The sequence below is a fragment of the Dunckerocampus dactyliophorus genome, chromosome 3 (assembly GCF_027744805.1).
Source record: "Dunckerocampus dactyliophorus isolate RoL2022-P2 chromosome 3, RoL_Ddac_1.1, whole genome shotgun sequence".
Taxonomy (NCBI): Eukaryota; Metazoa; Chordata; class Actinopteri; order Syngnathiformes; family Syngnathidae; genus Dunckerocampus; species Dunckerocampus dactyliophorus.
In genome coordinates this window covers 20,311,166-20,323,350 of record NC_072821.1, presented here as the reverse complement: position 1 = coordinate 20,323,350, position 12,185 = coordinate 20,311,166, and the positions used below count along the sequence as shown (strand labels likewise).

Sequence of the window (12,185 nt, the reverse complement as noted above, 5' to 3'; positions counted from 1 at the left end):
TTACAGAGACAAAACTGAAATCGTATTTGTGCGTCTATTCCCTCTTTTGTGTGTGTGTGTGTGTCTGTGCAATGGTGTTTTCCATTGCAGGGACCTAGGCTGAGTGCTTAAAGCTGGCTGTGGTCCCTGCTGTTTGGGATTGATAAAGGAGAGCAGATCCGAGGCAAACATATTTTCTGTTGAGTTTCCAGCAGTGCTTGGTGAGTAATAGAGCACTGGAGCACTGTGGCTATAAGTAGCTGCTTGCTGAAAGCCTCACTGTTAAATGGATAAAAAGAAGGCACATTGAATGATCCCTCTAGATTTTTTGCACACTAATGCTTTGCTGTTTGTACACCACCATCACACTAGCTTTTTTGTTTAAATAAGGTGAATTTTAGTGAGAGAGATGTCTGAGCACTGTGTGTCAAGAAAAATGTACTTCTAAGCTGCTGGTTGCTTTGTGACAGGTCTGTACTCCAAAAAGCCGACAGACTACATAGCACGTGTTCTCTCTGGTGGCACTTCTGACTCCTCATATCAACACAGCCCCCCTGTGCACTGAATGAAATGTCTCTCGGCTTCATGACATCTGTTAAAAAGTTAGTGTCTTGTTCAGTTGTGAAGAGGCAAATCCATCGTCGCAAAGGGACGTTGTTCTTGACAGTAATGGGAAACGCTGCTGTTGTAACAGAATGTTGAATCCAGTTAGAGGAAGAGCACCCTTGAGATGTTGACAACTGTGTAATTTAATTGTACTCATGTTTTGTTTAGATGTTGTTGTCTTTTCTTGTTCCAGTAGAAAACCAGTGTTGAGGAAATTATTGATTGCAAATTGACAATGTCCCTTTATAAAAAGCAGCGCCCCACCAGGTCCAAAAGATGCCAAAAAAAAAAAAAGTTCCATTATGCCTTTTATAGTCAATAACATTATAGTCAAAGAAGTGATTCAATTATAAAAATAATATGTACAGAGCAAACCTGTCTCCTAATCCCAAATGCTGTAATTTGAACTATCATTAGTAGGGATGATCGAGTACACCACTATCTGTATCTGTTCACCCATCTAAATTATTTGTATTCGTATCTGTACTCGGAGTGGGCGGGGTATAAACCGGAAGTTCACGCTCATACTCGGCAAAAATGCATTATCCGTAACGGATACTCGTCTAAAACGAGTATCCAGCTCATCCCTAATCATTAGTATTATATGTTTCTCTGACTTGTTCTGACTGTTGACTCTCCCTGTTCTTTCTCTGCTGTGTAGCAATTGGTGGTGAGTTGCTCAGAGAGAGAGCATAGAGTTTACTGAGCAACAGCTGTTCATGCACATGAAACAAGGTGAATGATTCCAAGAAATTCTGTTGATATACAGTAGTCGTTGGTTTGAAATATATTCATTGTGGTTGACTACAGCCTATTATTTGTCAATATGCATGGTTAAGCAAAATTTACTTATTTTTGACCTGAATTAAGCATTTTTCAAGCATAAAAATGACTAAATGATCTAAAATACAAATAGTAGTTTTCTGGTATTGTTGGTTCACTGCCATATTTTAATCACTAAAAAGAACTATTTTGTGACAGCTGAGATAAGGAGTAACATTGTGAACAAAATATAGTCATGGAAAAATGATTAGACCACCCTTGTTTCTTCAGTTTCTTGTTCATTTTAATGCCTGATACAACTAAAGGTACTTTTGTTTGGACACATATAACAATGACAACAAAAATAGCTGGTAAGAGTCGTATGTTCATGCTGGGATAGGCTCCAGCATACCACAGTATAAGTTCATGTAAGAACTTATTATCAAGAAAACCATGGAAATTGCTAGACATCAGCTCTTAAATTAAGCTATATTTGTTATTATGATTTATTTGTCCAAACAAATGTACCGTTAGGTGTACCAGGCATTAAAATGGATCAATACACTGAAGAAACAAGGATGGTCTAATAATTTTTTTCCATGACTGTATAAGTTCCACACGTTTTTAGCAAATATAGAGACGTTGTCACTCCATGTCTTCATTCTTTTAAATTTAAATTAATTTACTTTCTGGGCCTTTTTGGCTGCCAAAGAACTTTGAATAGCTTACTATGCAACCTGTGGAATATTGATCCGCCTTTCAAAATCCAAAATTAAATGTACATATCACAGGTCAGCACAAGAGGAAAACTTTGTATTATACAAGTTTATAGATCATGAGTAGACAGTCTGTCATCACCATCTATTCAAATAATCAGATATTAGAAAAGGTTAGAGGAGAGGTGTAGACTTCAATTTTTCTTCACAGGCACTTAATGGCATTTATCTGTGGACTTTGTTCATGCTGAAATGTCACAATCAATACTATTGATTGGTAAGACCACAGGAGAAAAGAGTTGAGGCTTTACTTCCACAGCATGACAAAAGTAAATTGAGATTAAAAAACTGTAGATGGTATTTTAAGACTCATTAACATCAAATGCACATACAAGTTAAATACATTCCTGAAGTAATAATGTAATCGTTTTACATTGTGTTTCTCTCCCTCCCATAAAAACAACACAGAACACATAAAAACAGTCTTGAAGGCCATTTTACTATAAAAAATCATGTACTGTTTTTGAGATGAAAAATGGAGTGGGCAACAGCAGCCGTTTTTCATTAGCAATGCTTTTTATTCAATTTGAGTGTAATTTCAGGCCAATCATAGTGCAAATCGTTGATGGTAGTGCTTCCAAAGAGATCACTGTGAAGCTGATAAAGGCTGGTGCTGCAAACAGTACAAAGACGACGGTTCATTTACCAGCTAAATATAGCAAAAGCAGTTGGGAAATGTATAAATTATATTGAATAACAAATGTATTTGCAAAATGGCAGTGTTTCAGTGCACATGCAATACTGAACGTGCTCTGGACATTGTGCAAGACTGGTACACAAGCACAGAGGAACGTTTAGACTTGTGTGACAACTATGAATGTTAAAAGGTGCACCTTGCATTATGCCTTTTCACTTTTACAGTATGACCATTTTGACTGTTCACACTTGGGCACTTAAAATGTTAAACTTAAAATCTGGACAATTCAGTGCAGTGGACCAGGGGTTTTCAGAGCCACATTTTCCAATCGTCATGAAACCATCTTTATTTAAGTCAAAGGAAGCAAATGTTTTTTGTTTTTTTTATCGGCTATGTCATCTTTTTAAACATTAATACACATAATTACTAGGGATGAGCCGGATATTCTTTTTAGACGAGTATCCGTTGTCGATAATGCATTTTTGCAGAGTACCAGCATGAAACAAGTACAGATCGTCATTATAGGAAAATCCTCATTGGGTAACTACTTGTGTATTCAGCCAGAGAGAGGAGTACGCGGTGCATTTGACAAGGCAGAGTTGAAAACAGCTCGTGTCACGTTGGTCACTGCCTCCACTCCGGACAGTTTTTTTTTTAGATTTTCCTCAGCTCAGCTCGTATCTAAAGTTACTTGGTTAACTTGTTTCGTTACGTACGCGGTGCATTTGACAAGAACGACTCGTGTTGCATTGGTCATTGTCATTTTTTTTTTGTCTGCTTGCTTCTACACTCAACAAAAATATAAACGCAACACTTTTGTTTTTGCTCCCATTTTTTATGAGATGAACTCAAAGATCTAAAACTTTTTCCATCCCACCTCTCAGGTGTGCCATATCAAGATGTTGATTGACACCATGATTAGTGCACAGGTGTGCCTTAGATAGCCCACAATAGAATACTGATTATTTCAGCAGCTGTCCGAGTGGCTGGTCTCAGACGATCTTGGAGGTGAACATGCTGGATGTGGAGGTCCTGGGCTGGTGTGGTTACACGTGTTCTGCGGTTGTGAGGCTGGTTCGATGTACTGCCAAATTCTCTGAAACGCCTTTGAAGACGGATTATGGTAGAGAAATGAACATTCAATACATGAGCAACAGCTCTGGTTGACATTCCTGTTGTCAGCATGCCAATTGCACGCTCCCTCAAATCTTGTGACATCTGTGGCATTGTGCTGTGTGATAAAACTGCACATTTCAGAATGGCCTTTTATTTTAGGCAGTCTAAAGCACACCTGTGCACTAATCATGGTGTCTAATCAGCATCTTGATATGGCACAACTGTGAGGTGGGATGCATTATCTCAGCAAAGGAGAAGTGCTCACTATCACAGATTTAGACAGATTTGTGAACAATGGTGATATTGTGTATATGGAAAATGTTTTAGATCTTTGAGATCATCTCATAAAAAATGGGAGCAAAAACAAAAGTGTTGCGTTTATATTTTTGTTGAGTGTAATTTGGCTGGTGATATAAAGTCAGTTGGAAAACTTTGCTCGTCGTGCTGAACGAAAACTACAGTGAACAAGGCTGACAGGTTGTTTCCTTGTTTGCCATCACTGGATGTTTGCATGAATCATCAACTTCACACAGATCATAAAAAATAAATAATCAAACAATAAAGTCTTACAGATCATTTACACACATACAAAGCACACATTGAGCTGAATGATAAACAATAAATCTGATCAATCCATGTCAGTTTCAGAATTAAAATACCAATTTAAGCATCACCCATTTCCGGTTAAACCACACCCACTTCTGGTTTAGTCTGAGTACAGATACGGATCCAGATAATTTAGATAGTGGTTCCATATTCCACCGTGATCAGTGAATTTCTGCCAATTAGTATTATTTTTTTATAATAGAATATTTTCATTGTTAAAGCACAGAAAACCTGTTTACCACCTTCTAAATACGTTTTTTTTTTTAACATTATTAGAGCCGTCTGGACATGAAATAGCACCCCTAGAGTCACCTTCACACTCGTATTACCCAATATAGTAGAAATAATTAGAGAAAATAAGTCATTTAAGACATACCGTAATTTTCAGTGTATAATACGCACTAGTCGTTAAGCCGCACCCACTAAATTTAAAGAGGAAAAACAGATTTGTACATATATAAGATGCATACGAACTGTAAGCTGTGTATGTCCACGTCATAAAATGGCATATTGCGGCGCGCACATGTCCGTGAGGACCAAGTAGCTCTTTATTTGACAGGAGCCAATCACGTGCTACAAGGAAACTCAAATGAGCTTGTCAACCTAGAGAGCTCCCTCCATAGGGCTCCCTCTGGTGCTCATCATGATTTTTCTTGTAGCTTGTGATTGGCTCTTGCCAAAGAAAGAGTTACCGCTTCCTCACTGATTCGCGAGCAGCCATTTCATAAGTATCGGAGAAGCCTAGCAGGCCCATTTCAGGTCATTTTGGATTTTTATTTGTATTTGTCATTTGTCATTTGTCATTGTCGTTTGTAGCATTTGCTTTACATGTATTGTTTTTTACTAATAGGTTGTATTCAACCACAAAACAGCAGGATTTATTGATTTATATATTTTTGAAAAACCATGATAGAATGAAGCCATGAAATTCTAACCGCAATTTGTCGAGGGACAACTGTATAGTCTTACAAAAATGTAATAAAAGCCTGTTGTCATCAACTTCTTCTTGGACATATTATTATAGATCCTCATTGTTGTCATCTCCAAGGCACATAAAACAAGTCACTGTTGTCACAGTAACGCATGGTGAGGTTCATGGCTGGTGAGGCTCTGACTCCTCAATACAGGCCGCTCATTAAAAGAATAAGAAAAAGAAGAGATTTATATGATAAATCAGCTCTGCCTCACCTGCCTCCCCTGACCGCACGTCATCAACTGCCTCTGATAACCTGTCTGGAGATGAGCGCTGTTAAAATTAACAACAAACAAACAGGTTAGTCCTGAGATACCACAGTGATTTTGTGAACATATTGCATTTTTGTGTTACTCTGTGAAAGTTTCAAAAGCCACAAACAAATGTTTGTATTCCATGCCACATGAAAAGATGAAAAAATTGTGACTAAAGAGAAATAATAGAATTAGTAAAAGGGGATTATCTTTATACACAGTGACTGTGCTTTGTCCCTTAGGCCTGGTCATAAAGAATAAAAGTGTTTTACGTCCCTGACAGTAAAACAATGTTGAACTTAGTGACTTGTACTTTTTTATGTGACCTACATACATGATCACATGCAAAAGTAAGATGACTGAAACAACTTGTGAAATAACCATTCCTGTATAATCTTCTATCATAACAAGACAATGTCATCTTAGATGCAAGGAGATGTTTGACTATGAACTATATATATAAACCTGAGGGAGGCTGGGATACACTTGCTTGTGACTTTGGTGTGTGGGTGGGTGTGCGTGTGTGTGCGTGCGTGTGCGTGCGTGTGCGTGTGTCCAGTGTGTGATACCAGACCATCCGTCTCCTGCCATTGTGACAAATATAGCCAGCTCTGCATCATGACGGACACATCATTATCATTTGTCTTGCCAGCCCGTTGTTAAAATACCCTCAGAAAGACAAGATGAGACACCCTGTGCTGTTTTTTCCCTCACTGTTTCAGAATGAGCTCTATTTTTGACAACAACATTGCAAATTATTCATAATAGCTACAGTACTTACAGTACAAGCAAAGAAAAGATCGTCATCTGTCCTACAATAAGATGTATTGCATTGCCATATTGTGTATACGTGTCCCTCTCAACACATTATTTTTCCTAATTAAGATCTAGGGTTGTGTTGCCCTCTGTTTAGTCCTTTGACACGACTGTGTAAATGATCCTCATTGATTTCATTTGCTCATTTCTTTTTAATTGCGTGGCTTGCTTCCAAGTGTAACTTTACCTCCCCACAACCCCTTAGACCCTGAGTATTGAAGCCGATATTGTTTTTTCCTTCTTCCAAGCAGGGATCTGGGATAGCTGTGAAAACATGAAGACAAAGACCTTGCCAGTGCTTTACATTAAATTGTATGGCTTGTTTGGCAGAAGATGCATACTCCATACTGTACTAACTACCCTGTCTACATAACGAAAGTTCCTGCTGCTTCAAAGACTTATATGAATTCTACCGTATGTACCGTAAGTGTATAAGCCGCTACTTTTTTCTTAAACTTTGAACCTTGTGGCTTATACAGCGCTGCTAATTTATGGCTAAATTCTAATCTCGTGACTTCTCCTTTACTTCAGAACTATAGTAATTGTTTAAATACCGTAATGTACCGCTTGTGAGTCAGTGCGGAAACAAGCTATCACAACGAGCTTGTCTACCCACTGGAAATCGCATGAGGTCATTAGGGTCTCCTCATTAGGGTCACGGGGGTATGCTGGAGCCTATCCCAGCTGACTTCAGGCAACATGCGGGGTACACCCTGGACTGGTCGCCAAAAATATAAAAGTCTGACTCATGGTGCCATCTTGCTAAGAACACTAAACTCATCACACAGCAACTTAACTCTCAAAAGTTATACCCGACAAATATACAAATATGTACCAATACAAGTTGACAAACAAAATGATAAACATCTCATTTAAAGTTTTCCCATAAGGCATTGCATGTGAGAAACGCATTCATGACGTCAGAATCCCTCTGGGCTCCTTTGGCTCCCTTTGGTGGACAAAGGCAGCATTGCAGTGCCATCCATCCATTTTCAATGCTGCTTATCCTCCAATGAAATGCTTTGCTCAAACGAAATGCATTATAGGAAAACTTCATTTTCAACTCTTATTGGTACATGTTTGTATATTTATTAGGTATACCTTGTAAGTGTTAAGTTGCTGTGTGATTGGTTTAGTGTTGCTTGGAAGATGACACCGTGAGTCAGACAGTTATATTGAGGAATGACCAGCTCGTGAGTTTTTTCATAGCTCATGATTGGCTCCTGTCAAATAAAGAGCTGCCTGGTCCTCACGGACCACTGCGCACCACAATATGACATTTTATGACGTGGACACGTGCGGCTTATATATGTACAAATCTATTTTTTCCGCTAAATGTAGTGGGTACACAGGAATTTACGGTATATATGGTATATAGATTCCATAGCATTTCATCATTATCATGAGTCACAACTTCACATGGAGCCGCATTGTTTTTTTTAACATGGCTGTTAATGGATCAACACTCGATTTCACACAACTGATGCTATATGTAGCAATACATTATATATACAATATGCCTCTGCAGTGGGGTGTCACAAGAGCTCATGGCACAAGATCTTGCAAGATTAAAATGTGACAAGATTTCTCATTCACAAAAAAACTCGTACTATATAAATAAATAATTTAAAAATTACTTTAAAAAAATACAGTAATTTGTAAATAACTACATCAAATTTAATGCAGAGGGATGTCAATTTTGGAAATATGGGCTATTATTTTATTCCAAAAATAATATACAGTTAGAAGTCCCACAGTTTTTGCATGTTTATTGCAAATTGTCCCACTTTCTTTGACGGTCATTGAACGCACCATCTAACTTTCTCCCATGCTGCACAGATAGACTGCTATCTACACTGCTATGTTTTTCTTTCAAGCTAGAAATGGTAACATGTCAAAGTTAGCATGGCAAGTGTTTATACAGTATAATAGTCTACCTACAGTATGAAAATGGCTACTATGCTAATGTTACCATGCTAGCAATGCTAACATGCTAACATTAGCATGCTAAAACATAGCATAATAGTGCTAAGTCTTTATATAAGTGTCTACCTATGAAAATGGCTAAAAATTTTGCTATGCTAATGTTAACATGCTAGCAATGCTAAAATGCTAATATTAGCATGCTAACAACTAGCATGATAGCGCAATGTACCGGGAAGGCTAAATGTCTCGAATGAGTTGAGAATTTTGACTTTGGAACAGTCTGAATCTGTTCAAAAATGTGGAAGTAGTTAGAACTCTTTCGAACAAAGGCATTTTGCGTTCCGAAAAATGGGAATGTCAAGAAAAGTGGGAATTCTTGTGGAAAATGGTATGAATGTCCTTAATTAGTGAAATGCTTTGATGTTGGAACGGTCTGAATTGGTTGAGAAATGTGGAAGTAGCTAGAACTCTTTAGATCAAAGTCATCAAAGGCAAGAAAACGTTTGGAAATTTTTGTGCTGTGGCTAATAGCATGAATGTCCTGACTTTGTTGAATGAGTTGATGCTGGAATGAGGTGAATCGGCTGAGAAATGTGGTAGTAGTAGTAGGTAATGCCAGTTTTACGGAAAAAATTTTGGGAAAATTTGGATTTTTTTTCAGGATAAATATAAGTACCCTGAATGTCCTGAACGTGTTGAACAGTTTGATGTTGGAATGGCTTGAATCAGTTTGAACCCACACATATACAAAATACAACAGAATGGAAGTTGGACTACCTCAAGTTCTCACGTTGTGGACGGGTGTGATACCACAGTGTGCATGTCTGATGAATTCATGTCAACATGTCTAAAATGTACACATATAGGGTTATGTGCTTACGCATTAGTTCAACAGCTGCAATGCCAGGTGAAATCCACACGGTACGGGATGCAGAGCTCTACACGCGTCATTACAAGTGGTACCACTCATTGCTAACGAGGCAGCTAACGTCGGTGCTACTGTATCTATGCCATAATGACTAAGTTGTCCAACTTTTGGCAACAAAGCCCAATCACATCAAAGCCCAATTCTGGAGGAATAACACAGGACTTGACAAAGTATTTCCACATACCTGCACTTTGTCTCATACCGCAGGAATCGTATGATAGAAAATTGTAATGGTTTTCAAACTTACTTTTTCATACTGTGGTATCCCTTATGGCTACTGCGGAGCTGGCAAGCTTGTTGCTGTGTGGAACACGACGTCATCACTTGCGCGCTGATATCATTATCGAAAGTAAAACTGACAACGATATTAATCAATATCAAATTTTTATGCCAATATCAGCCTATAAAATTGGTCGGCCAATCCAAGAAGGCGATATAAACAAACCGCACCCATTTTGAATGGCAACGAAGCGGGCAAACGCAAACCGATTTTTAGCAAATTTTTGCAAGTTAACCGACAAACGCGAGGCAGACGTTAACCGAGGTACCACTGTACTGTACTGCACTGAAATGTTTGCTCACATTAAAGTATATTTGTGTTGATGTGCTGCATATTCACACACGAGTGACTGTTTTTCTCCTAGAGACTCTGTCAGTAAGTTGTCAGTCTTTCCAAATCCCCCTGGCCAAAACTATTACAAAATAACAAGCAAGACGCCTGAAGCTAAGAAAAACAAATTACCATCATTCAGTTATAGTCAAAATCAAAATGAAATGTGGCTCATTGTTTTTAAAAGCAAAAAGTTCCTTTCAGCATATGTAGTGATAAAGTAGAATCATGCTGTTTATCCAAATCATGAAAAAAAAGAACACTTCATTTCACTCCTATTTCATAGTTGTTTATTTATCCATGACAACAGTATGACAAAAAGGTTTTTGAAGTGAGTACTTTCATTTTGTTTTTGGTATCTCTAACTTTTTTTGGTGTCATGAGCACTTTAAGTAGGAATCGTGTGACCAGATATGGACTAGTCACGCTGGCAGAATGGGTCATTTCTTTTCCCTTTGCCTTTACTGGCCAACTTGAGCTGTCATGTAAATGCAATGACAAAGAGCAAATAGAAAAGACAAAGACAAAACAGGAAAAAGCGATGCCAGAATGGAAGGAACAAAGACAATACGGAAAAAAACAATGACAAAATGAAAAAAGACTATAACTACATTTGTATATTTTTTAAATTATTGATTCTCTTTGTATTTCCGCATGTATTCCCTTTTAATTTTGGCACTCCTGTGATTCCATAATTTTACAGCTGTACTAAACAAAAAAACGCTGAGATTTTGGTGTAACTGTGTTAGTTACCAAAGCATTACAGAGCCAACCACCCCTAATGTCATCGATGGGAAAAGGAGCTGTAAGAAAATGACTTATAGGTGGGAGTTAAGAGCAGGCTAACAGGCACATTTTGTAATAGAAACACGTTATGAACACAGTTGGACTGACTCAGTGCAATAATAACACAACAAAGCTGAGTCACCAACTCGTGTGTAACATTTTCATGTGAGTTTGCCAAATGAATGTGCCTTACAGTAGTGATCCCCAACCTTTTTGTGTCCTGGAGCGGATGGCGGTTAATGTTATTTATTTATGATGTGTTGCATGTAAAAAAAAAAAAAGACAAGCACAATGTAAGCCTTCACAATAAACAACATCAAGCACAAAATATATATGGACTCACCATCAGTATGAGCCTGGAGTTTGTTTCCAGAGAGAAGATTATTACATCGTTGTTTGATGTGTGGGTGACAGTCAGTGCGCTAGCATGAATTAATGTGACAAAGAACAAAATCCGAACACTAGCACTCAACACATACAATAATAACTAGAGATGAAAATGCAGTATCCGTAACAGATACTTGTCTAAACCAAGTATCCATTACGGATACTGCATTTTTGCCGAGTACGAGCATGAAACGAGTACAGCTCGTCAGTATCCGTAATCGTGATGAAGGAAATCCTCATTGGGTAACTACTTATGTATTCCCTCTTCACCCTCTGTGATACACAATACACAATACAGACAGTGACTTTCTGCTTGCTTGGCTCGACTCCAACTCACATTCTCTATTTGGCTGTATTTTGATTTGTATGATATTTAAAGTTAGTCGGTAGCCTTGTTTTGTTAGGTACGCTGTGAATTTGATAAGACAGAGTTGAAAACGGCTCGTGTCGCATTGGTCACTGCCTCCACTCCGGATGGGTTTTGTTTAGGTTTTCCTCTGCACAGCTCATATCTAAATTTACTTGGTAAACTTGTTTTGTTGTGTACGCGGTGCGTTTTTTCCCCCCCGTCTGCTTGCTTCTAATTTGGATGGTGATATGAAGTCAGTTGGAAAACTTTGCTTGTAGTACTGAACGCGGTGCTTTTGAGAAAACCACAGGGAAGAAGGCTGACAGATTTTTCCCTGCTTGCCATCAGTGGATGTTTGCATGAATCACCAACTTCACGCAGATTATTAAAAAATAATTACAGTAAATAATAGTCTTACAGATCACTTACACATATACACACTACACATATAGCTGAATAGTAATAAATATGGCAACTTCTGATCAATTCATGTCAATTTCAGACTTAAAATAATGTACGGTTTTAAGCCCCACCCATTTCCAGTTAAACCACTCCCACTTTCGGTTTATGCCCCGGCCTCTCCGAGTGTAGCTACAGATAATTTAGATGGGTGAGCAGATACACATACAGAGAGTGGTGTACTCGCTCATCCCTAATAATGTCATCAAAGCTCA

At 38.2% G+C, this 12,185-nt stretch overlaps 1 protein-coding gene across 2 annotated transcripts in view; it reads left to right on the top strand.

Moving 5' to 3' along the window:
- The window catches only part of gpc6a (glypican 6a), a 166,389-nt gene that overhangs the window by 117,359 nt on the left and 36,845 nt on the right, over positions 1-12,185 (top strand). The window lies entirely within an intron of this gene.